This window comes from Lytechinus pictus, chromosome 5 (assembly GCF_037042905.1).
Source record: "Lytechinus pictus isolate F3 Inbred chromosome 5, Lp3.0, whole genome shotgun sequence".
In the NCBI taxonomy this organism is placed as follows: domain Eukaryota; kingdom Metazoa; phylum Echinodermata; class Echinoidea; order Temnopleuroida; family Toxopneustidae; genus Lytechinus; species Lytechinus pictus.
In genome coordinates this window covers 42,112,299-42,135,901 of record NC_087249.1, presented here as the reverse complement: position 1 = coordinate 42,135,901, position 23,603 = coordinate 42,112,299, and positions in this window count along the sequence as shown.

The window sequence follows — 23,603 nt, the reverse complement described above, 5'->3', positions numbered from 1 at the left end:
CAAGCATGTGCGGTGCAACTAATTGCAAATTTGCGATTGATTGCCAATCTGCTCCATGAAACAAGGAGTTTAATCTGATTTGCTATAGCTAAAACTGATCAATCAATTGTAAAATTGCAACAGAATATTTGCGATTTGATTGCAAATATTTTCTTGCAACACCCCTTAAGTCATACTTAAATCTGTGTGATACACCCCCCCCCCGACCAGGGGGGCGTTTCATAAAGCTGTTCTAAAGTTAAGAGTGACTTTAAGAACGACTGGTGAACCCTCCTTATACGCGCTAAACAATCGCCAATTCAATACCATTTACCACAAGAAAGGATCACCAGTCGTTCTTAAAGTCGCTCTTAACTTACGAACAGCTTTATGAAACACCCACCAGGAGTAAATAACTCGTTAATGAGTCATGAGGTAAGAAGAGGGTGACACAAGGCAAACAGAATTTGTACAATTCTGAACTTATTTCCTTCTTACAGTGATCAATACTATACACTGCTAAATCCTCTATAATCTTCCAAAATCTGCTAAGAATAATAAGTACACTTGTGCATTGACACTCCAATGAAAGTCTATTATCAAATGACAACCATATTTTTTTAAAGTGAATTGGTAGTTGTAAGTACTATGTAAATTATCTTTATTATTACATTATCCATAAATCTTCAGTCTCGTAAACCAAGGTAATGATTTTTCAGATCTAAAATTCTGAGCAAAACTCTCTCAAAAGTAATTGCGATCTGATGTAAAAATTGAATGATTTGTAAGGTACATGTATATCTGTCAGTCGCAAAAGTAAAAAAGGCATTTTTAAAATACATGAACATCTTATGGATGCATGTGATTGAAATGGATTACAAAAAAGGAGACATAAATTTTTAATTTCCATTGTTTATCAACAATGATCTACATGTATAATAAAAATAAAAGCTGTAGACCAATACAGCAGTCTAGAAATACACAGGGCTAACAATGGGTTACCAGTGAAATGTAAAAAAAACAGGCTTGAAAAAAAAGAGAAATAACTGCCTATAAAATACATTTACCGTTGGTTTGAAAACAGAGTAAACTGCCCCCCCCCCCCCCCCCGAAAAAAGTAAAAATATCCCCTGGTCAGATATATCAGTTTTCGCCCTTCTGTATTAAAAGAGATCTTACAACAGTTCCTATAAAATGTTGAAATAAGATGACTAATCAATTAAGGGCTATCAATTGTCCTTCAATATCTTTCACATAATCACCACAAAATTTGAAAACAAATCAATTATGACATTTTCATCATTGAGAAAAGACAAAACAAAATGTGTATTCTAAAAATAAAGGATTTCAATACATGGCATGTGATCTGAGCATAATCAAAACAATTCTAATCCCCACACAAAGTGTGTTTACTTTTCAAGGTAAACAGAAATAATGATGACAACTGGCAGAACTCTTTCAGCGACATCGGGTAAGAAGTGATGGAAACATATGGCTCAAACTTAACCTTGCAGTTAAATTCTATGTCAAAGTCAATGATCTAGGTCCTTCTCTGTTTTCATGCAGTGTAATAGGACCCTGATCAACTCTATCCATTTGGAGGGGTGAGGTGTATGCGACTTGCAAAAGTCGAAATAGATGCACCGTTTTGAAACAAAGGTGCATCTATTTTTAGAGAAATCCTCTGGGAAAGTTTCAGCAAAGTCTAGAAAGGGAAAGAAAAGATAGACAGATGGAGAAAGAGAGAGGAGACAGATAATAAGAGATGAGAGAAGGATCAGAAAGAGGAAGAGAGAGAAACAGAGAGAAGATACCGATAATGAGAGATGAAAGAAACATAGAAATAGAGAGGAGAGACAGATGAGAGATGGGAGAAAGAAATGGAGAGAGAAAACACAGGAGAGACAAATAATGAGAGATGAAAGAAACATACAAAGATAGAGAAACAGAGAGGAGAGACAGATGATGAGAGATCAAAGAAACAGAGAGATAAAGATAGAGAAACAGAGGAGACAGATAATAAAAGATAAGAGAGACAGATAATGAGAGATAAGAGAAAGGAACACAGAAAGATAGAGGAACAGAGAGGAGAGACAGATTATGAGAGATCAAAGAAACAGAGAGAGAAAGATAGAGAAACAGAGAGGAAAGACAGATAATAAAAGATAAGAGAAAGAGATAATGAGAGATGAGAGAAAGGAACACAGAGAGAAAGATAGAGAAACAGAGGAGAGACAGATAATAAAAGATAAGAGAGACAGATAATGAGAGATAAGAGAAAGGAACGCAGAGAGAAAGATAGAGAAACAGAGGAGAGACAGATAATAAAAGATAAGAGAGACAGATAATGAGAGATAAGAGAAAGGAAGACAGAAAGATAGAGAAAGATAGAGAAACAGAGAGGAGAGACAGATAATAAAAGATAAAAGAGACAGATAATGAATGATAAGAGAAAGGAACACAGAAAGATAGAGAAACAGAGAGGAGAGACAGATAATAAAAGATAAGAGAGACAGATAATGAGATAAGGGAAAGGAACACAAAAGATAGAGAAACCGAGAGGAGAGACAGATAATAAAAGATAAGACACTGTTCTCACTACCGTCCTAAAACCAGTTTACTGGAAACTAGTTTAACATGTAATGAGAGGGGTCGAAGCAGTCTTGGAAGCAATCTTCCAAACCAGTTCAGAAAACCACCTTGCGATGTAGTTTTTAAGATCGCTTTGCCTCATGAAACTGGTTTTAACGTGAGGACACGACCATTCTTCGAGAAGCGATCTTCGCACCGGGTGTGGAGAATGCCTACGCTGCGGTTTCAAATTTTGCGCCAAACTGAGAGCGTACCCATAGCAACAAGATCGCTTTACGTGAAGCAGCCATGAAGTGGTTTTGAACCCCAGTTTCGGGTGATCAAATGGGAACGCTAGCAAAACGATCTTCCAAACTGCTTTCCTGAACCAGCTTCCAGTAAACTAGTCTTTATGTTTCTAATGAGAACAGTGTCATAGAGAGAGGGGATCGAGAGAGAGAGAGTGGGAAAAAGAGATAGCTGTAAGGAGGGGTTTGGTAAAGGTATGCACGCCTGTCACAAGCCTAAACTTTATGTGACATTATAGTGAAAATTATTCATCGATAAAACAAGCTGTATTCTTGGAATTTTCTAAAAATACTTCTGAAAAGGCTCGACAAAGAACAAAATCATAGTTCTTTCTCACAGAAGACAGAACTTGCCCTTCTTCCCATTCATATTTTAATTCTTGGAAATTTTATTTGATCAGTACAAAAGGCATGTTCAAAAAGGGAAAGTGAATACATTCAACAGAGTTTAATATGCCAATAGGAATCACTTGTATATAGTGAGCTGTATAATTCATTCAAGGAAAAAAAATTGTGTGAAAAAAGGAAAAATGGAAATATCACAAGAATCCACTCATCAAAATGTTATTCTTTAAAAATTTAAGAAAGAATTCAGAAGGCTGCCATGCTGGTGTCATCATACATTTTATGGGTGAGATTATTACTTTTTCAAATTTCAATTCAACCCTTAAAAAAATGCTTCTGCTTTTTGTCAATCTATACGTAGACAGACAATAATCCAACTTTGCACTGACATAAAGAGTAAAATAAAGACAATGACAATGCACTATTTTTTGTTTTAATTAGATCCCCCAATGAAACAAGAATATTGGGATTATTAGACCCCCCCAATGAAACAAGAATATTGGGATTAGGGGCTTTTCTATTTCTTCGATGGTATCTGGCGAAATAGCGTGAACATGATGGATACATGAATCATACATGTGGCTCATCTCTTCTAGTTTGGCCCCTACACAAAAGTGTAATCCCCCTTCTCGAGCCACCCCATCACTCGATGACAGATTTCTCTAAGCAGTTTACCTTATTCATAAACATACATTTCTAAATTTGATTGGCTTTGTCTTAGTTGTTTTATCTACGTTTCCTGTGATCTTGATCTCCTATTGCTCTCTTCTCCCCCACCCCCCCTCCTTCTCTCCCTCTCCACCCCCTCCCCCTTACTTGATCTTGATCTCCTATTGCTCTCTTCTCCCCCTACCCCCCCCCCCTTCTCTCCCTCTCCACCTCCTTCCCCTTACTTGATCTTGATCTCCTATTGCTCTCTTCTCCCCCTACCCCCCCCCCCTTCTCTCCCTCTGCACCCCTCCCCCTTACTTGGTCTTGATCTCATATTGCTCTCTTCTCCCCCTACCCCCCCTTCTCTCCCTCTGCACCCCTTTCCCCTTACTTAGTCTTGATCTCCTATTGCTCTCTTCTCCCCCTACCCCCCTCTCTCTCCACCATCCCCCCTCCCACCCCCACCCCCACCCCCCATCCTCACTCTCTCTTTTCCTGTCTTCCAATTTTTAAGAGTCAATCTCAAGATATTATTAGCTCCTGCAAAATAATCTGAATTAGCGTGGGTTTTTTCAAAAAATCAAATACATGTTTAAATTTCATCTCTCATTTCTGGGGTTTGACTCCAATCCCACTATGAAACTTGTGTCCTTTGGCAAGGCGTTTATCTATATTTGCCACCCTCCATGCATCCAGGTGTAGTAACCAATAAGAAGGAATTCTCTGAATGTTTGATCATCTTATCAGGGTAGCCGTGTTTGAGCTGGGGAAATGGTTATGCAGCATTTAGAAAAAACTGTATTTAGCACTATATAGTTGCATATTATTATTATTAAATTAACACTGATCTTGAAGTTTCATATGCCTCCAGCTCAAGACGGATGATACATCCAATACCATAAGAAAGATAATCCAATCTAGTTTGGATGAAACTGAAAAAGGGGACAAACAATTTGAGGTTCATGTAAGTCTCTACACCCGAGTTTATCAAAATATGCTAGTAGTATTGAGTAGGCCTATTTCAAAACAAAAGCATCTTAAACTTCTGCATAAAAAGTTGACTCTTATACTTTTTTTTACCAAATCAGATGTTTAACCTGAAGACTATAAATGTATTTTGATGAAACTGATAAATTCAAGTTGTACCTTTCTTAAATAAAAACTTTCACGATGAAGTGGTGGGGGGGGGGGCACACAAGCATCTTCAAAGAAAAACAAGAACAAGGACAAGGTGGACCAGATCTCATCTCTTGGCAGAAAGAAAGTTAACATAAAGCAGAACTCTTAATTACTTCCTGCTCAAGTATTCCACCTATAATGACCATGCAAAGTTGAACAAGGCAAAGCGCAAAATGCAGATTCATGCTCCAAACAATCGAAGAAAACCAAAGTCCCTTGCTTCGATTCCACGAATGGTATCAATTACGAAGCCAAGAAAACAATTTGTAAAAGAGAGTGATACACTACATGAGATCCAACTACGGTAAATATAGAAGCATTTCAAGGCAAAGGAATTACATTCAGTAATATTTTTATTAAAATTATTATGTATGTATTACTATGTTGGGTCAAATAAACACTATTTGCTCTTTTTTCTTGACCCTCATTCTCATAAATATATTTTTTGTATGTTGTGAGTCTTGTGACAAAGTTTTATTTCTGTATCTTATGTACACCTGTATGTTTATTCATGTTTTACGAACCAAGAATGTAAATTAAATTCGAAAACTAAATCAAATTAATTTGAATTTGAAATAATCAAGAACGAGGACCTTCTAAAGTTCTATTTTTTTCAACTGCAAGTATAAGATGAAAAAGACACCATTTATCATTATATGGTTTTTTTTTACACAGTACATATTATTGCTTTATAATGGGTGGACTTCACTGTCCTTCCTAAATATGTTAGCAATATTACTTTATTGTATGTGATGCCACTGTCTTTTATACAATAGTATATATATATATAAATTTATATATATGTACCTTCATTATTTCCATTTCAAATGACAATTTCTTACATCCATCATTTTGTCTATATGCCTTTAAAATAATGAAAATTTCAATTCTGACATTTTGCTTAGATTTCTTTGAAATATTAATTCATTTTTGTTTTTGTTTCCAATGACATATTGACTGACATATATCCCATCAGTTAATCTTAAATAAGTCAAAACAAAGTCTTTTCAATCATCTGATCCAATAAGGTATAAGACATAACTTGAAGAGAAACTCAAGAAGGGAGGAGGGGTTGAAGGGGGTGAAGGGGGGGGGGGGTAGACAGAGGCCCTGAAAAGTAAAAAGAAAAAGAAAAAGAAAAGAAATAAAAGAAGCAATTCAAATTAAATGAAAGATATTATCCTTTTCCATTATAAATATAATCACAAATGAAAACACCATGAACTGTTGAACCAAGGAGGAAACAAAATGCAAAATCATGCTAGGAAGCAACCAGAGGAGCATCCAGACTCCTTTGGCAAGGAGAGGGAAAAATAACGAAAGAACACATGAAGGAGGGGTAGAGAGAAGGCGCGAAGGGCATTACTAAGTATTATTCTATAAGTGCTATTGTTTTATTAATGTTTTAGGAGTGGATTTTCTGGCTGGGTGACCAGCTGCTTGAGTGTTTCCCTCCAGGATTGGAAGGAAGGAGTTAATTTGGCCGAGCTATGGATAGTCGACGAGGATCTGGGCAAGAGAGGCGTCTACTTTTGTGTCATTTCCTATTACGCACGGCCGGCCGTGCATCTGTTCATTGTGCTGCGTGAGCCAGCGCCGGACTCCACCTAGAGGATCAACTAGCCGAAGGTGTGATTCCTCGTATATACATACAAAGATAATAGGATGATAGGGTTTACCTAGGTCAGGCATATGGATTGCCTGAGGACTCATCGCATTTTGGTTGATTGCTGATTTGAACTTGGGCGATGGGTTCAGGGCCATTAGCCGGAAGGGCATGCAGCCCAGGTAAAAAAGGGGAATGTTGGAGGGAGTCCGGACCTTTTAAGACAGGTTCCCAGCTGACAGAAGCATGTCAATAATACTAAATACAGTAAATACTAGTAATCCATCGTTTGAAATATTTATACGCACATGTCACCCATTTTTGTTAAAGGTAACTTTTAGAAGCAGTGGATAAGTTCCTATTTTAATAAAATGAATAGAGTAATTACTATTAATTGCAATTGCAATATCATTTAAGTAAAGTCTGTTGAATATTAGTACCTCAAACCGCAAACAGCAGAACAGGATTCCAGAAAGGTTGATTTGAGTTATGATGGGCAGAACTTTATGGCACAATTTCAAAGTCACTGGTGATAATATTGCCACAGGCAGCGAACACAGTTACATGCGCGTGCAATAGGGATGTTTAAAATTTTAGATTCATGGCACTGTCACTCAGGCATGTTAACTGAGGTGTCTTCAACAAGACCACGGCAGGCTATCCAACTTTCACATACTACCAGTTAACCATTTAACCCCTGGGCAGAGAGTGGCAAAGTGTCGATTGCCAGAGGGTGCTAGGTCATACTACCTACATGTACATACATGTAGCCTTTCATTTAAAAAAATATTCCACTTCGTCCAGAAATATGATTTACATAATTATGTACATGAACCTTAAAATAATCTAGTTTACAACTATCTTTAAAGGTTGTAACGGAACACATCAATTTTGAAGATGAAAAAGAGCACACCAATGACCCCCTTACAAAACAATTGAGCAAAACAAGCAACATGCGGAACAGGCATTTGGGGGAATTCCCCGTTGTTCTTAGGATATCCTATGAACTTGAAAAGAAAGTATGGTAAGCATGTGTCTGGACTCATTGCACAAGATGACAGTGATCTCAGAAATGAAGTCATCATATCTTATAGAGCTCGAATGCACAGGCTGCCATGAAAGTACATTGTTGTGTAAACTCAATAGAGTACTGCACATGAGGCTCATAAAGGTGCCTCTACACAGTGAAAAAAATAGCATGTTGTTTAATCCTGTCACTCTACCCCGTTGTTTAAACTTTTTTGCATTTATTTATACTTTTTAAACAACTTATTTAAAAAGATTAGACAGTAGTTTTTAGAGTGACGGACTTAAACAACATGCTTGAAATTTTAAACAGCATTTTTACAGTGTAGAATTCTTTTTTAAATGAGCATTTTGAAAATGACATTGTATGCTGGTAGAAAATGCAGTTCATTATTTTGAGAACTTTCTGCTACAAATCTCCATGCTATATTAAAAAAGTATGCTCAAGAGAGTGCCATACGGTGTCAAGCAAGGTGTTTTCCCCAATGTAAAGTTATATTGAATTCATAAACGGGATGTATGAAGTGTCAAATAAAGTTGTGCCATAGAAGCAAAAAGAAATCTTGCTTTAAATGTCTACTTTATAGCATCCCAAGGCAAGTTTAGCATGGGAAAATAAAATGGTAAATTGGTCAAACTGACAGCATGTATACATGTAGGACATGAAATTGAAAATGATAATGATAACAATGACAGCAATAATTATGATGATGATAGTAGTAATAATAATAATAATAATAATAATAATAAAATAGTATAATAATGCTATTACATTTAATAATAATTTTAAATAACCAACTATTGAGGGGGGAAAGGTGAAAATAAAAAAAAAACTACAGTATCGACCCGAACTACATGTATATCAAAATTTGTCCTAGTTTTATCTTTACTTAGAACAAACCATCCTGTGAAATCCTTCCTTTCTCATTTCCTCTTATCTTGGCTGTTTTACAAGCTTTTTACGACACATATCTGATGACTGATGACGTAGCCCTCTATTCACCAGCCTGCCTGCTTCCCTGCCCACTACCCCTCCTCCTCCTCCTCTGACTTCATAAGGAAAGATAAACCTCAATGAAAACCGACTAGGGACAGGAATACATTCACACTTTCAGCAAGTGGCCCTAAATGAATGACTCGTATGTGCGAGGATCAGCGGTCCGGCACTTGGAGAGGGGATGACGGATCCCAGGAAATGGGCTCAGATTCGGCAGGAAACAAAAGTGTAATGACTCTGCCCAGCTACGACAGATGCCCGGAGCATTGCAGGACAGCAAATGTTGCCTTCTCCTAGCTGTTCCACCAAATCATCTTCTATTTCTGTCAATTGCACTGGACTTTCCAAAAAGCCATGTTCTTTCCCTTTCGCAGTTCCCTCTTCACAATGAGGAGTTTCAGTAAGATGTGGCATAAAAGAGGATCTGGCAGCAAGCGAGCCCTGAAAATTGCCCAAAGAGATTTATGCCCTGTAACGACTTAACATTAAGCTTAGCGACTGATTACAGGGCTATTATTTTACGATTGATCACACATAATAATCAGTGCCATCAATCATGAAAATCATCCCCGCCATAAATTTCTAAACTTAATGTTACTGGGTCTTTGGGACTATATTAAAAAAAACATTGCAAAAAAATTAAATAACCCAAATCAAATGTTTTGTTCTTAAATTCAATTTTACAAGCAGGTACTCGCCAGGCCGAGATTGGTGTAAAAACACAATAGCCATTTGGTCATGAGATAAACTATTGCAATTCCTTCTGTGGACTTTCTTTTGCAACATTCTTAGAGACTTTTAGGAGCAGTGAACGAGAACGGCGTAGCAGTTGTCTGATCGTTCGAGTCAACGTTGTCGTCTGCCCTTGTTCACTACAGATGCGAATACTTTAGATATCACTTGACTTGTACGTGTACGTACGTCCACGTGAAACAGCGCTATAACCAGCGGGTCATGACACGCTGCCCGACCCGGAAGATCTGGCGTACCATCGCCTGGCGACCCGGTCGGGTGATGCGAAGGTGCAACTTGTGCACACTTGCCCTTTCACTTGCTTTGATTTCTTTTTACACGAGTTAGGATATATATCGATATATAGTTTGGAGATCAGAAAACTTACATTAATTTTGTGAAAAGTCACCGAAAACTGTGTTTTGAAAGGGAAAGGTTGATCTTCATGCTGAGCTTGAGCGGTTGAAATGACGTCACTCACGTGCACGTCGACTATGATTTAGGAGAACCAAAAAATTGATGTGGCGAGGTTCTCGATTCTGATAGTGGACATTTGTGAGGACCTGAGGCATATGGCAGGCCCAAAAATTACGTCATCTCGTATCAGTCGTCTATGTCGACGTACGTTTCTAAAAGTGCTTAATGACCCCTACTCGAGCTGAACCCACCCGCACAAAACAATCATTCAAATGATACCCTTGACACAAAGCACATTGATCAGTGAACTTGCTTTCAAAGACCTTTAGACAAGAGATGGCTCATATGTGTGCTATTTCTTGTAGCACAACACCAATGAGGTAGTTCAAATGGACCACTTGTGCATGCTGCTGGGGAAACCAGCAGAAAACGACACCACCTTCACATGAAAGATAACATGGAATAGAGCATGATTTTGATGCAGAGCGAACAGGGTCGGCTATAAATTTGCTGAAGAAGAGTTGGTCGTGCACCAAGTTTTTCCCTCTCAACATAAAATAGTGAAATCAAATTAAGTGATGACACATCATCACTGTATATCTTGTCTCATCACAAACGAAGTCAACACCTTCAGCGTCCTTGAGACAACAGTAAATAATTGTTCAGATTTTAGCACATACACAAATAATGTTTGGAAAACTAATCAGATGTTTGGCGTGAAAAAAGGATAGAGGGATAAAGGAAACGCCGGGTCTACGACCCCGATTTCTACAGGTCCATGAGTCAAATCGGCATGGACCAAAGGAGAGGGATGCATCTTATACCCCCCACGTGATTCTGGAATAAAACAAAAATGCCTCAAGCGGTAATAGTTTGTTCATGATAAATATCAAAAGCTGATAGCTACATGGGAGTATTGAAGTGCCCCCTTCAAGAGACTGTTTAAACATTTTCACACATTCTTCGAAACAATGGGATGGGTATGGCGGAGCACGGTCTTCAAATGCCCTGTCCATCCCCAGCCCTGAGAAGCAAGCGAGGTGACCGAATCTCTGAAAGGTTTCTTGGCAGCTCCCATTCAAGCTCACCCCCCCACCGATGTTAAACAGCGAAACAAACCAGCTTAATTAGCACCCAAGACCTGTGCCCTAACAAAGAGGGGATGAGTTTTAAGTTGGTCCTTTGTCAACCCGCTAAACTTTATGATGTCTGAAAGTTGATTACTTGAACAAAGTATCGAGGCACACAGGCACTGTCACAAAAGCACCGCCACGGTGGGTGGTGCAGCACAAGAGAAAGTTAACTTTGAAAAAAAAGGGCCTGGGCCACTGGGTGTTAGCCAAGCACTGGGTAAACACTGTCGATTCTTCAGATAGGAAGACTACACTAATACAGATTAGCATTCTTTGGTCAAACCAGGGAATTGTTACCAGGGAATTGTTTTCCTGGCCAAGATTTAGTCCACTTGTTTCACTCTGGACGATTGTTGCATGAAGGTAAAGGTATTAACCCTCCCAACCCCTTTCCAACTCCATCCTCAACACTTTCTCTATCTCTCTCTCTCTCTCTCTGTCTTTCACTCCCTCGATTTTCTCATCCTTTCTCAGCCATCTTGCTGAGTGCTGCCAGGGCAACACTGACATCATCACTTGCCATGGCATCCCCAGAAGAATAGCTTAAACACCTTTGTAACATTACCCTCCCTAGGGGTAAAGTAAAAAAAAAACTTAAAGTATCTTCAAGTTTTTATTCAAATCATTTCTTCAAGAGGTGAGCAATTTGCCTTCTAGATTGCGGTGATTCATTCTTTAAGATCGATCCCATAGACAGAGTAAATACAAGTATGAAACGGAACAAAAATAGTTTCAAAATATAGAACTCTATTGTCAGTTTACAGTACAGAAGCATGCCACGGGGATGTTGATGAAGGCACAGAATGGAAGATGGACAGACAGATATTGTGATGCAGTTAAATGGATCTTCACCCCAACCTCTCTAATCTTTGAAAGGCACTGGGGGACGCCATAGTGTCTGTTGTGAGTCCTCAAAGCTCGCAGAAGCCCTACAAAGGTGTCCACTCTGACATGTCGCCTCACAGGACCCATCACAGGTGCCACTGGCTATTTGGCCTGTCCCCGAACCCTCGCACTCAACCTCCCCCTCTGCCTATCTTTCCCCTCCCTTCTGATAAAAGAGCAATCCCTTTCAAAAGAAGGGGTAGAGCCCGGCCAAAATGAATGTACCCCCTGAACTGCACAAGGGGGACCTGCCATCAGGAGAAGCGGTCCTTACAAATCTCTGTTGACAGCGCCCAACAATGCTCACAGACAATGGTCCAATCGTCAACCTCACAACCATCAAGGAGCAAGGGATCATCAGCAATCTACAAAACCTGATGAACAAGAAAGTGACCCTTTGTACCTACACCATGTACATAATCCACCTTTCTTCTTCTAAGTTGTCCCATGTAATATACACTAATCCCATTTGCAGTTCATGCATGTAAAAGCATTGGCAAATAAAATCAAACGATAGCAGTTAAGTCCCTTTTACTGCACCTACCTTTGTTTGGGAAGGTCAAAGCGCTTATCAGTTAATCCAAAGTTAAGACAAGAAACCTTATATGTAGGCTACAGTACCAAATATGATTTCACTTTAGATTCTATGTGAACTGTCCTTAGACCACCCCTGCAAGTTATTAAGTGGTTTCAGCCTGCCTCGAAGTTCATCAGTTCCAGGTATTTTCTGATCGGAAAGTTTACCCTTATCTACCCCAATCAGAAAATACCAGGAAATTTTGGCAGTGTGAAAGCAAATTACGTGTAGGCCTACTATCCCCGAAAGAAAATACCTGCTGAATAGTAGGTAATTGTAAATATAACAAGAAGTTTCGCAGGGATATGTCCAAGGTTGCAGGTTATAAATTACAGGAAATTACGGAAACTTTCTTAGCCAAGTGTATAGTTGGGTGCGGGCACCGTGGGTGGCTGCTGAGCTAGCGATTTTGAATCTCGCGCCTTGCCTGCTTATCAGACCATACTGCACATACATGTACTCGTAACTTCAAGAACTTTCCCAGAAAGGTATGTTTCGGGACCGTGGTGTGAATGCAGGGATAATTATTGGGTATTTTTTTAAAAGCTCTCCAAAATAAATGGGGATTCTTGTGATTGAGGTAGTTGAAAACCACCTATTTGGTAATTGGTTATTTTTCTTTGTAGGTATTGGTACCCAGCTCTGAAAGATTCCAGTAAAAGGATGCTCATTCATAAATCCTTAAAATGTCCAATGATATGAAAATGATAACTAAAAACTGCTAGCATAAAGACTTTTCTTGAAGTTGTTAGATACATGTATCAAATTTGGAAAATCATGCATAATCCATAATCCCTTTTTTATTAGTGTTTTAGCCCCTTTAAATTTACGAATGAAGATTACATAATCATATTCATGCACAAGAATTCTTATAAAACACTTTTAAAATATATATTCTAATCTGTAATTCACACAAATGACATGGTTTCCAAAAAAATATCAGAGGTCTTTTTTTCTTCCCATCCTTCCCATACAGATTTTATTGAGAACTATAAAAAAAAGTTTCACAATTATTTTCAATTTCAAGTATTTATTACTTCAAATTTAAATGAAATTAACAACTTGTATAAACAAACACCCCGTTTATAAATAAAACAGAAATGCTAAATGAATGAGCATAATGTTGCAAATGTACATGTAGATGCCCAATAATGTCAGAAACTTATGTATGCCCAGGAGAGTGAATACAAGGTGGTTTCAAACCTCCTTGAAGGTCGTCAGTTCCAGGTATTTTGGCAGTGTTAAAGCAAACTACGCGTAATCTCCCCGAAAGAAAATACCCGCTAAATAGTAGGTACATGTACCTACAAAATTACGAGAACTTTCGCAGGTATACATCCTAGGTTGCAGGTATTTGGGCAGTGTGAAAGCAAATTACAGGAACTTTCTTAGCCCAGCGTGTAGTTGAATCACACGCCTTGCTTGCCTATCAGACCATAACAGCACATGCTCGTAATTTTGAAAACTTTCTGCGAAAGGTATGTTTCGGGGAAGTGTGAATGCAAAAATTCAATGGGGATTCATGAGACTGAGATGGTTGGGAACCACCTACTGTACTGAGTGTATTTTTGTGTTTGCTTGCTTGGGGTGGGGTTCAGGAGGGATACATGTAGATGGCAGCCAATGATATTTTTTCCAAAATCTATTCAGAAAATGACAAACTCTGTGTCAACCTGGCACAATTTACACATTCACACATACCATAGATATGTATAAGCATAAAGGCAAAGTGAAATTGATGCATACAAGTTTGACGGAATTCTGTCTTGAGATATAAATGACATGGCATGTCACGAACCATGGATCAGATCATCATTACTTCAAATCCTCTCCTCGCTCCGCCCCTCTCCTCCCCTTTTCAACCACTTTTCATTCTTTCCCCAAGGTCTGGTTGGAGACTAGGCAGAAGTCAATGAAACTTTGTGTAAAAGTTTTGAGCAAAATTTGAAAGGAGTTAGTCACCATCTATCAGGCTTTTCCTTCTCGGCTCTGTTTGTTGTTCAATGGACCATGATCGACGACGGTATTCTCAGAGTTCTAGAAAAATCACTTCTACTTCGACTGGTGACAAATTGTCCTGTATTTATGAGCTATACTTTGTCAATTGTCATCCTTGGCGATTTTTAATTCTGGGTCATTCAACCCACTGACAGCATACATGTAAACGTATAAGGAACAGGGTTGGTGTCCAGACAAACTGTACATGGACAAGCATACAGGTATGTAGCTCGGTTATACATCTTGAGCCGCTCAAGAGCTCTCCTTCCATTCAAGGCAAGAGTCACAATCTGTATGTAGCTCGGTAGGCCTACGTGTACAGAGGTATATGAAACAGAAAATTTGCACCGAGACCTACAACTTTGCATCAACAAACAAGATCCTCTATCGCAAAAACAAAACAAGATTGACTTTTCACTCTGTTGAAATCTCACAAGTTTTCATTAGATTTATTCCTTAACTTTTAGGAACAAGCCTAGGCTATATCAAGTGAAAGTTGGTGAGGGTTTTTTTTTTCCTTTAAAAATGAGACAAAAATTTAGTTTCATTGTTGCTATATACCAAATTTGCTTAATCTTGTCAGATCATCATACCAGATTACTTTCTCATTCTTTACTCCTGTAATACAATTCCAGCGTTAATTACAAAACACTAAGCATGCTTCTTACTATTAATCCATTCTTTTGTTGGCAAAACAGTTGCAATAGTCCAAGCAAGCTGGATATCTCCATGCTTGAAGCACCCTTCTATTGTCATGAATAAATGAATGAGATTAAACTTAAAAGCAGATTATCCCATTTAACAGGTTAGTGAAAAGAGCCACTTTGTTGAGCTCAGAGATGAATTGTTCTCAAACTACACACCAAAAAAGGCATACATACATGTACCTACAAGTCAGGGAAAGTTTGGTAAAATGGTGGTCTGGAATATTAGGCAAAGCTAAAATAGTTATTGAAACTTAGGTCTCTAGTTTGTTAAAAGAATATGTTTCCTTCATTCATACATTACTTGGAAATATATTATCGCAGTAGAATCTGCATGATTCAGTATGTAGGCCTATTCTTTGGTTGGAATAGGATTAGTCATACAGAGAAACTATTCAACGTTCATAGAGTATGTTGTAATATCAGAAAGTATATTACACCTTGAGGAGAAACTTTGAAACATGTGTCTTTATATAGAGTATGATGAAATTATGACAGAATTTTGGTACAAATTCCACTTATAATATTTTAATATACCCAAGTTATTTTTCACGCCTGTTGACATTCCAGAGCATTTGCACTTACAAATGTACTTTGATAGCAGGTATGCATCATTTCCCAAAATAATACCAAATGGAATATCACCAATCAAATTTATACTGTATGTTTCATATATTTTTCTTTCCTGGGTTAACATGTACATGTGGGGTATACTCGCGGTCTTGAAATATTGATGAATATCAGAAAATATTTTTACAGCTAGGTTTGAGAAGGATTGTTTTTCTTCCTCTTATTATATTTTTTTGCTTCAGGTATATGATGTAGGTCCCTTGTTGCATTTAATTATCTTGATAATACCAGATCAAAGTAGAGGTATTTCATGCATTGGAGTCAATCAGGACTTCATTGTGGATGGATTATAAGCTCGTAAGTATTAAACCGCAGGAGGGCAATCAATCCATTATGTTTCTCCTACAGGGGTTGAAGACTGTTAATTAAGCTGTTAAGACCCATGTCCTTAAGAGTAGCAAAGGAAAAGCCGCAGGGTATACAACAAAGGCAGGCTGACTTCACAGCTTTTGCTGCAGGAGAACTTGACTTCTTTTCAATTATCTTAACTGATTAAGGTAATCATGTCCATTATTTACCATAAGAGCGAATAATTTTATCCCCTTCCATGTCCATGCATACAGCTCAAGCTTGCAAGCAGCTTACGATGTCAAAAAAATCAATGTAATGAACTACTTGTGAAATAAATATTTTCGTCATGGATGGTGGGTCCATGTATCCTATTCAAGGGTAAATCAATGATCATTAAGTGTGCTGAATTCACCAACTGGATGACTTCATTTAGCCAGCATTATCTTCTAATGATTTAATTTGGGTCCTTATTGATCAGGAAAGAAAAAAGTTTGAGATGATCTACTAGATGATTCAGATGGTGGTAGGGATGATGTAGAGAAAGCTTGGGGATCAAAGAAAGAGGTTTTTAATTCTGAGATTATCCCAAGAGTGGTTTAGAGTCCTTACTTAAAGTCTTGTATTACCCGATGATGGGTAACTTATTCAACATGGTAACTCACTCATCAAGACCTTTCTGAGCAGCCAATAACTAATCAAAGATGTCAAGTTCTGGTGTTTGCCCACCAGTCATTTTTTATTTTAAAAAAAAATATGAGAATAGTTTCTTTGTTTTGATTAAGAATTATAAATTTCTGGTTGTTGTCATATTTGGAGGGAAAGATCCTTTGCACATGCTTGCCCCACACTGTGTAATAGACTTCTACAAGACATGAAACAATTGAAACTCAATGTAAAGTCCCTAAAAAATGTTCCAAAACTCTTTCTATTAACTTTATCTGAATTGAGCACTCTACATAGTTGATATGGCACTCTATGACATAATTATTATCATTCATCACCTTATCCTTTTTCAATCAAATTTTATTCAAAAAGAAAAGCAGGACATTTTTTTTAATTTTTTTTTAATCATATACATGCAAGTTCTTGTTATTGTAATACTGTGCTCTTATTATATAGAGTTGAAAACCCCCCAAAAAATAATTTTGAGGGAATAACACCTCTCTGAGAGAGAAACAGGGGTAAATACTGCATCAATAATAGGCAAGTATTGTGAAATCATCACCTAAATTCTTTCAATTTATTTCACTGATAAATATAGACCAATCTAATATTTCAATGACTCACACGCCAACACACAAAAGGGTCAATAATGACATTGTTGTGCACAAGTTCTTGTCATCCAGTACAATTTATTCCTTGTATACAATAAGTAATAAACTACTTGACAAAGGAACACTTGCATATTACATCAATTGTTCTATCATCCCAGAAAGGAACCATTCTAAACTGGACTTTGTTTAAATAGTCTTTGTAGTGAACTTGGACAATAAACACTGCATGGCTGCTCCAGAAAGTTAAAAGTTCAAGCACTAAACCTTCACTTCAAAGATGGATTTCCAAAACCAATTTCTACAGAAAATGATACGTTCATGGACATGTGCGTACACTATAGGGCCTACATTTATGTGTATCCATGGGTCTATGTACACATTATACACCTCTTTCCATTTTCAACTTACCAATTAGGTTTGAAAAATAAGAATTTAATGTCAGACAAAAATTATGAAAGACAGTTAAGATATCAATGTTTAACTTTTTTTTTTACAATATTGGATCACAAAGAGGGGAGGAGTAGTTAATCCAGTATCCAAATTTCATTTATGCCAACCCCCTCCCCTTTATACATACAATGTAGTTTTAATCAAAAATTCTCCCTATAATCAGATTTGTATTTAAACAAGAGAAATTAGTCATTATAATAATTATATAATTACCAAACTAATGAAGAATGAAATATCTCTTCATCTTTCTGGAACAACCAAGATTTCCAACAAGGTTTTTTGGTCACCCCTGCCAGGAGAGGAGTCCTTTGCAGGTTTTTTTGCGGTTTTACCCAGCATTGTTTCTAAAGTTTAGAAGGTGACCATTCTTTCAAATCTCCTGGGGGGGGGGGGAGAGGAAAGTAGGAATGATGAACTTGAATGAAGCTTTGCAGTCCTGAATCTAATGACTGAGGCAGAGGCAGAGATGTACATGTATGCCCAAGTGTCATTTGTTTGTAGTGCTTCAAGCAGTGTGGTTTTATTTTCAGTCACTTTTTAGCAATTGTTGTATTTGTTCTTGTCATTTTGTATAGCACTTTGTAGCTTTCAAAAAGGCACACAATAAGAAATTATTATTATCATTACCACTATTACGTATTTAGAATGTAGACTACAGTTTAAAACAAAAACAAAAAAAAATTCTGAGTAAATAGCTGTTGTCATTATTCTGTGCCCCATATCGAATCCTATGGGACACTAACTGCGCGTGCTTTCCGCGAGTGTCTACCACTCTAGATGGAAATACCATTGGAAATTTCATGTTTTGTTAACAATTTTGTCATTCCTGAAAAAAGTTCCCACTTTTATCCTTAGTTTCAATGATATAATGCTGATGATATCCCATATTATTTCCATTAAATAATTGAAATTTTTGCAAAGATGTTAATTACATTCGCGTTTTGGGGTAAAAAACACCCCTTTCATATCAAAAATAGGATGAAACTCAACGTAAAATCCTACTTTATGTCACCACAAACGATTTCCCACTCGATCCAATTTCGCTTGATAGTATCTTACAGCTTAGTTTCCATGAGTCATTGTGCAGTTTTCTCTAAGCTTTACGATGATGTACATGTAAGAATGATGTTCATTGGTCAAACTTCGCGTTCGCGTTTTAGCTTTAAATAAACATGTGTCAGACCACAGGCCAATGGCAAAAGTTGTCATATTCGGGCCGGGCGCATACTGTACCTAAAATGCATATCACCATAGACAGCGCAGTGCATGCAGTGCAGCAGGCAGGGGCCACGGCCGCCGTGCCCTAGCATATAGCCCTAGCGCTAGCCGGGCTGCGCTTGTGCGACTGTGCAAGCGCCGCTGAGCATTGGCGCGCGCATGGGGTCCAAAAGGCGTAAAAGGACTTGATATGATAAAAATATCATAATCAAATACACTTACATAGGAAGTATATATCTTGCATAAGACCAATCCCTGGTTTGATACAGCAAAAAGAGAAAATAAGAAAATTACTACTTTTGGGGGTTTCACTTTAGATATCTTAATTGTCAATTTCATCATCATATTTCAGACTGTACATTGTATCACATTGTATCTTGCATATTTTAAGATGTGAAGTACTTTTTACCTGTAAATAATATCAAACTTTGAAATTAATAATTTTAAGATTATCTAAAACCAATCAGGTCATGATTTTTAGCACTAAATGTGATTTAGAAATACACAGGGAATTTTTAAACATGATAAAAGTATTCAAGGTACTTTTAAACATGGTTTATGTATATCAGTGAAGTGAGAACTAACTATTCCCTAGATACATGAAGGGTTGGGGACAGGCACAAGATTGGGATACAAATTGTACCGGCAGGGGTCCCGACTAGTTTTGCATCAGAGGGACCATTACATCGTGCTTCTAGGCTTATGGGAAGCGGGGATCTTGGAAAACAGTGGGAAGACCAAAGGACTTCAATGCCAGCTCCTGTATGTGCTACAAGCTCTCCAGGCCCGTTCTCATTGTCCCACACATTGACAAAACAGTTGGTTACGCTGACCCCGAGATGATTTTCTTTTTAAGCATAAGATTATGCACAAGATACATGTACCTTTATAAGCTAAGTTTTTAACTTACAATACAGATGCAAAGGAGTGTTGCTTCAGACTTTTATCTCAAGCAAAGAGGGACATCTTTGCAAACATTGAAAGAGAATACACTTTTGACAAAGCACCTGAAGGTTTTCTATGGCAGGCAATGGATATACATGTGTCTTGAAAAACATGCTCAATACCTAGGGCATAAATAGGGGAAAAGGTACACAACAAAATAATGAAATAAAGATGGTGTTCTAAACCACTGCAGAGATGGCTATGAAAGACCGGGGAAGCATTTCATAACACGAATAGTAATTCTTCACTCATAATCTTGCTCTGAGCCAATCAGATGCAAAGATTTCAGTTGCTTGTAACAAATATTGAAAAACCACTGTTTGTTTCATTAATTGCTCCCCTAATGTTAGAAGGGGCAAAATTTATTAAGCCTTTGCCCTGAAATGCCCTGGTGCTGTTTTTTTTCTAGATCCTAAAAGGACTGCATGGTAAAAGTTGGAGTCTTGAAAACTACATACTTTTTAATTTTGAAATGGGTACAGATGAAAATCACTCCCGCTACCTCAAAGTTGAGCATGTTTAGGGGCTAATGGGAACGCATCTAACTCACTCCATCTCCTTGACTCAATTCCTCCTTGTGTTTTCAGATTTTAACAGAGAAGGCACAATTAAAACAAAAAGTAAACTATTTTAGGTTGAACTCTCACTGTATGGTGTGGCCAAGATGGCAGGGGGTTCCCTATTTTAGGTAATTCACTCTAATCTTAAACACATTTTATTGCTGTGTACTCTCCCTCCTCTTTAAACAATCTCTACCATTATTATACTTCGACATATGTACTTTTTCCTCCAATCCAATTTTCTCATAGTTAGCTAGACCAGACTTCAATCGCAAAAGATGAAAAGGTCACGGAGTTCATCGTTCAATGAAGAAGATGAAGGATAAATGTAGCGATAAAAGCGGAACATTATTTGTACTTTAAGTGGGTAAATTGGAGAATTAGATAAAGCAAATCCTCTGCAATTAGACTTTTATATGAATTCTCAAAATGCTTTCACAGAAACTCTTACTGGAGAGTTGCATTCTATTTGATCTTTCAACTAAGAGGCTGGCTAATGAAAATGTGCTCTTTTCATGAGGCTGATTTACTTTGTCTGGAATACTATGCAAATACAACAAATTTAAGTCAATATATTTGTACTTTGGATTAAACTTGTAGCCTAAATCATAAAGAGGAATTTGATAAATTTAATAATCAACAATATGTTCCTACAAATATGCTGGATGCACTGCACATACATGCCAAGAACTTCCCATATTTTATTTGAATATTTATCTTAAGTCAATAATTGAAAGATATGCTACCATTTCAATGAGAGTCCTTGCACAAGTATGCAGACATCCGTCACAACTAATTCTAAAAATAAAGCTTTTTAACAACAAAATTCAAAATGCCTTTAATCCCACATGTAATTACATAAATGATTTGTTACATGAGTCTGCATTGCATTGTATATCCTCAACATGTACAACAGTTATCTATTTTTCACTCATTTTGCATATTCACTAGTTAACTCTTTGCACACTGAAATCAACTTTGGGGGAAAATAATGACAATTGTTTCCATGTTATTTTCTTTGATTCAAGATTTTCATTTGAACAATTGATACTAATGATTATTATAGATGTTGTCCAAGAACTTTTGCCATTTATTAGCTTCTCTAATGTGAAGTTAGGGGAGAAAACTAATTATTTAGATTGTTGGATTTAATTGTACAAATGTGCAAAATTGCAAAATCAGCGTGCAAAGGGTTAAAACATGCATACTCATGAATTTAGTCTTGTTTTCATGGTCAGGTAAAATGTATATGGGAAAGGCAAAAAGCAGACATTTTTTAATCAGAGTTGGACTTGCTTAATTAGGTATACGACATAAAGTTAACACAGAGAAATGTCAGCTTTTAAATACAGTATATTTGTCTGAAATTGGTAATCTCAAGGCAGGTTACATGCATGGAGGGCAGCACATGTTCAAGTACAGTTCAGACACAGGTGACTTCACCGGTGTACATTTAGCACCTACCACAAAAAACTGTCATAGCAACAAAGTTTGTCATCATAAAACAGAGAAACGTAAGCTAAGAGGGGAACCCTGACTGGGGAATACCTTTACACCAACATGAATGAAAGTGTACATGGAATAAAGACCTGAAAAACACAAGTGAATGCTTAATGTATACAATTGCAAAATCAAGAATAGGGCATTCCCAGTACAACTAAAGCAGACAATTGGAACAATTACTGTTGAACACGTTTGAGGACAATACTGAGGTATGAATACAGAATAGTGTGTCGCTTGAGACCAATAAAGTCAAATATGTAAACAATATACCCTGTGACTGGGGACGGCGACGGTTTGCCGGGGAGGAGAGTTACATAGGCCTTGTGAATGGGTAGGAATGAAGGAGAGAGAGAAAACGAGGGGGGAACACAAAATCATCAAAGTCGGAAGGGCTCAAAGGGCGCCTTTCGATCCAGAACAAGACCAAGCTTGTCTTTGCCGTGAATCCAAATGGGTAATTTTCTCATATTGCATTGCAATATTAGTAATTGAAAATACATACAAGTATATGATGAGTACACAGAGAATGAATTTTAATATAATGTCTGGCAAGTGGTCGGCAAGCACACAGTGGAAAATTTCAAATCCAGCTCAAAAAAAAAAAATCTGAGGCTTTTCCTTTTCAAGTTGGATACTACTGGTGGAGCTACAGTGTATAGTATTTGGAGTCTCTGTTTACAGAGCACATCCTTTTTTTACTTTCAAGTCTGGTGAGTTTAATCAAGAGTAAAGATATATTTCCAACAAAAATGTTTCTAATAGTTTCTGGTCATATTTTGAGAGAGGTATTTCCTATTCTTGAAGCATGTAGAGTATCTGAGCTCTGAGCAGGCAGAAGGTAAAATGTCAAGTGATGTATTTGAAACGACAAGGAAAGAACAGAAAAAATAATCATAAATTTCAAAATACAAAGCAGTTTGAAGAGATCAAAGGGCATGTTTATTCAACAAAACCAATCTCTAAAATTGAGAGAAATTGCATTACTTGTATGTGCATTGCAACATACACATAGCACTATATTATCATTAGTACTACATGTATATTTAATTTGTGAACACATACTATTTGTTAAATACTAATTATTGCATTTTGTTGACAAATTACTATATAATGCAATATCATTTTTTATTTTGCTGATATACATGTATATTTCACAATTGTTTATTCATTCAGTAATTGATTAATTCATTTAATATAGAAACTTGGAACTTATTAATTTATTAAATTTATTCATGCATTACATTCATTTCATATCAGCTTTAATTCATTTTTTTTTTCTCAAACTTTATATTGCATTTCAATTACAAAAGAAATGACTTATTATAAAGTTCATTTTAAAAATCTGGGAATTTCTTTAAATATCTTACTGATATACAATCCATACTTCATTCATGTTTATCATGCTGATACTTTATTCATGTTTCTCTAACTGATATTTTCTTCAAAGCAATTTTACAATATATGTAGGGGAAGGCGGGGTAAGTTGTGAAACTTTTTGCATTTTGCATGATAGAATTGATATGACTAATAATATTGTAGAAATAAGTACCTTGCCTTTAAATATGATTCTTGTGAAAACTTTTTCACCTATATACAACTTTCTACCCCCACACTGAAAGTCGTT